The sequence below is a fragment of the Octopus sinensis genome, linkage group LG1 (assembly GCF_006345805.1).
Source record: "Octopus sinensis linkage group LG1, ASM634580v1, whole genome shotgun sequence".
NCBI classification, from domain to species: Eukaryota; Metazoa; Mollusca; class Cephalopoda; order Octopoda; family Octopodidae; genus Octopus; species Octopus sinensis.
In genome coordinates, this window is record NC_042997.1 from 194,578,417 (window position 1) to 194,582,716 (window position 4,300).

Consider the following 4,300-nt stretch of genomic DNA (forward strand, 5'->3'; position numbering starts at 1 on the left):
TAGAAAGATAGTGACAATGTTTGAATGTTTACACTATATAGTGTATTTTAATGTGTATAAGGAACCCTCTTTTGTCAAAAATTAGGTTAAAAAAATGGGAGTTTCTGATACATAGTATTATTATAATCCCTTACAAAACCTTTTGTCCAAATTTTAAGCCCCCCAAAATTAGGGGGTTCCTTATACACGTTGAAATACGGTACTACATCAATTTGTATGCTGGAAAATACAGTAAAAGTAATGTATTCTTTAATAGAAAATGAAGATGTTTTGACATTCATTCCTTTCTGAAAGGCACCAGCAAGTATCACTGAAGCCGAATGGATTCAGAGTAAATCTGAAACTACATGATTTTATTTTGAATTTGCTTCTGGCTCCAAGGAATACAGCACATTACTTAATATACTGATATTCTACATAACCAAAGAACTCAACCATATATAGTAAATAAGGCACTAATACACTCAAGAGTAGTACAAAATCATCACCATCATCATCGTTATTTGACGTCTGCTTTCCATGCAAGCATGAGTTGGATGGTTTGACTGTGGGCTGGTGAACCAGATGGCTGCACCAGGCTCCAATCTGATCTGGCAGAGTTTCTAAAGCTGGATGCCCTTCCTAACGCTAACCACTCCGAGAGCGTAGTGGGTGCTCTTACGTGCCACCAGCACGGGAGCCAGTCAGTCAGTACTGGCAACAACCTCGCTCGAATTTCTTACACATGCCAACGGCACCGGTGCCAGTAAGGCAATGCTGGTAACGATCCCGCTCGAATGGTGCCTCCTACATGCCACTGGCACGGAAGCCAGTTAGCCACTCTAAGCAATAACCATGGAACTTCCACAGGTTATTTTGAAAACTATGAGATTGTTTGAAATTTATTGAGAACAATGAAATACATAATTTGTGTTGAAATTGTACTTTTTTTTTTTTGTAAAATGTTTGACACTTGATATTGAATAAAGACTACTTATATAGAAGTGAAGGCACAATCTTAGGAGAGAAAATTCTTTGAAAACTATACTGCTTGCATTAGCTAGCTAACTGACAACAGATGTGGAAGCTTTCGTCTGCTTCTTAGGACCGACTGACCCGTGTGCTTGAGCGCCGTTGGCACGGAACCCTTCTCCACTTTGGTTTTTGAAGGTCTCGTTTCTTATACACATTGCTATCTCCTCTACCTTCAATCTCTCCATAATATATTCTGCTTTAGTACAAATATGTCACTAAAGCTTAACAAGTCTTAATGTGTAAAACTACAGTATAAACTGCATATAGCTGGATTTTAACCTACAGGTCCAGTAAACAATGTACGGTAGTTTCCCCCATTGTCCATTGCGCTGTGGATTCAAAAATTATTATAATCCATATCATACTTATTTTTAAATATTTATCAGGAGTGGCTGTGTTGTAAGTAGCTTGTTTACCAACCACATGGTTCCGGGTTCAGTCCCACTGCATGGCACCTTGGGCAAAGTATCTTCTACTATATAGCCTTGTGAGTGGATTTGGTAGACGGAAACTGAAAGAAGCCCATTATATATGTGTGTATATATATATATATATATATATATGTGTGTGTGTATGTGTGTGTGTACATGTTTGTGTGTCTGTCTTTGTCCACCAAAAATCGCTTGACAACCGATGCTGGTGTGTTAATGTTCCCGTAGCTTAGCGGTTCGGCAAAAGAACCGATAGAATAAGTACTAGGCTTACAAAGAATAAGTCCCGGAGTCGATTTGCTCAACTAAAGGCGGTGCTCCAGCATGGCCACAGTCAAGTGCCTGAAACAAGTAAAAGAGTAAAGAGTCTGTTATTCTATGAATAATATGTTATACAATCTTATAAAAGATTATGGTTTTGATTTCATTCCAGAGAGTAAACAGTCAGTGGTTTTACAAATAATATACATTAAACATCATCATTTAATGTCTGTTTTTCATGCTGTCATGGGTTGGCCAGTTTGACAAGATCCAGCAAGTTGCAGGGCTGTGCTCAGTCACAGTTGGCAGCTTTGCAATGGTCTCTATGGCTGGATGCCCTTCCCAATGCCAACTACCTTACAGTGTGTGTTGAGTAGTTTTTTCAGGCCACCAGCACTAGTGAGGTTGCCAAGCCACTTGCAAGACAGAAAAAAAAAAAAAAGCTCCTGCTACTAAAAGGAGTTGGGGTAGTAATTGAGACTGAAAAGTGGTTTCATGGCAGGGGGTTGAAAGGTTATGATAGAGGGACAAGCACAGGTGCCTTGGGTGAGAACCACTGAAAAGGAGATAAAAGAAGGTTGTGATAAAGGGCCAGAGCAAATTTTCAAGATATAAGGTGAGTATAATGGAGGACATGGACAGTGAGTTGGTGGAGTGGATACTATCATAAGAGTGTGAGGGTAGAGGTGAATGTAGTTAGTGATGAACAGGGATGGGGGTGCAGTTGATGGGAAATGTCAATATGGAGAGGGATAAGGCGGGAGGGAGACAAGTTGCTCAAAGAGGACAGATAAGAAGTTAAGGGAATGATTGTTTATAATGAATTGTGTCTGTTTTTGCTTCAAATGTGAAGTGTTACATACGCAGAAAGTAGCAGATGAATAAATATAGATTAATCAATCCCTGGGACTCAACAGGGCTTAAATTCTTTAAAAATGGATTGATGCATTAGAACAATGATTTTCAACCATCTTTTACTGAGATGGACCCTCGTATCCTTCCAATGTTTTTATTAGGAATTGTATAAAAACATTGTTACAATTTTGTATATTGTACAAGTGTGACCAATTTACTAAATTCAGAAAAATACTTGCTTGAAAGAAATGAAGCTAGCATGATCCGCTGGATGTGTAATGTCAGTGTGCATACATGACAGTGTAATCGCCCTGAGAGAAAAGTTGGACATAAAGAGGCATCAGATGTGGTGTGCAAGAGAGATGACTGTGTTGGTATGGTCATTGCGTCACACACTAACAGTGGAAGGAACCTGTGGAAGAGGTAGACCCAGGAAGACTTGGGATGGGGCAATGACAAGGGACTGTAATGACGCCATTTTGGAAGTCTTCAGCACACATGCGCAGAGTTGGATTTCTTCTGGTAGGCCGCCAGAAGTTCCCTCATGCGCATGTGCAGAGAACTACCAGCAACAAAACTTCCCGTGTATCAATCTCTCTCTCGAAGCCGATAGCGAATCGAACGGACGCGTCCTCACAGCTCCATCAAACTGCCACCACGTGGCGAAGCTACACTACGCTGGAACGAAACAGGATTTTGGTTCACACCATTTAACCACAGCGACTAGCTCCATGGCTACCAATTTGCCCTGAAGGAAATATATATATTATTGCGAATCCAGGAAATAAAAATATTTAAGTTCTTTTACTCTTTTACTTGTTTCAGTCATTTGACTGTGGCCATGCTGGAGCACAACCTTTAGTCGAGCAAATCGACCCCAAGACTTATTCTTTGTAAGCCTAGTACTTATTCAATCAGTCTCTTTTGCCGAACCACTAATTTACAGGAACGTAAACACACCAGCATCGGTTGTCAAGCGATGTTGTGGGGTACAAACACACATATATACATATATACGAAGGGCTTCTTTCAGTTTCCGTCTACCAAATCCACTCACAAGGCTTTGGATGGCCCGAGGCTATAGTAGAAGACACTTGCCCAAGGTGCCACGCAGTGGGACTGAACCCAGAACCATGTGGTTGGTAAGCAAGCTACTTACCACACAGCCACTCCTATGCCTATAAAAAATATGGAACGCTTCACGAATTTGCGTGTCATCCTTGCACAGGGGACATGCTAATCTTCTCAGTATCATTCCAATTTTAGAATATGTACTACCGTTGTTGAAGATATTTGAAGTCTTGGCTTTTCCTTTGACAAATAATTTAATGTAAAGGATGAGACCTGCACCCCTCAAGTGTTACAGACCTTTCATCCTTGTTACAAGACAGACCTTTGGAGGTATGCTGTGATTGAGAAGACCTGGCAAGTAAAATGAGATCGCAGCTGTGGCCAATACCAGTGTCACATAACCAGCCTGTTTAAAAGTATCCTTGAATCACCAGGTGAAACGCTGTGCTTGAGAAGACCTGTTGAGTTAAGTGAAATCGTAGTTGCAGCTGATGCCAGTGCTGCTTGAATGACTCTGCATGCAAGTGGCACTTAAAAAGCACCATCCGAACGTGGTTGATGCCAGTGCCGCCTGATGGGTTCCAATGTTGATGGCACATAAAAAGCACCCACTATATACCCTTAGAGAGGTTGGCGTTAGGAACAACATCCAGCTGTAGAAACTTTGC

The 4,300-nt window shown here is 41.0% G+C and overlaps 1 non-coding gene across 1 annotated transcript; it reads right to left on the reverse strand.

Annotated features, from left to right (window-relative positions):
* Positions 1 to 3,744: 3,744 nt before the first annotated feature.
* On the reverse strand, positions 3,745 to 3,849 carry LOC115220436. The gene has a single exon (XR_003882532.1). It is a non-coding gene; the product is annotated as a U6 spliceosomal RNA (small nuclear RNA).
* Between the last annotated feature and the right edge of the window lie 451 nt (positions 3,850 to 4,300).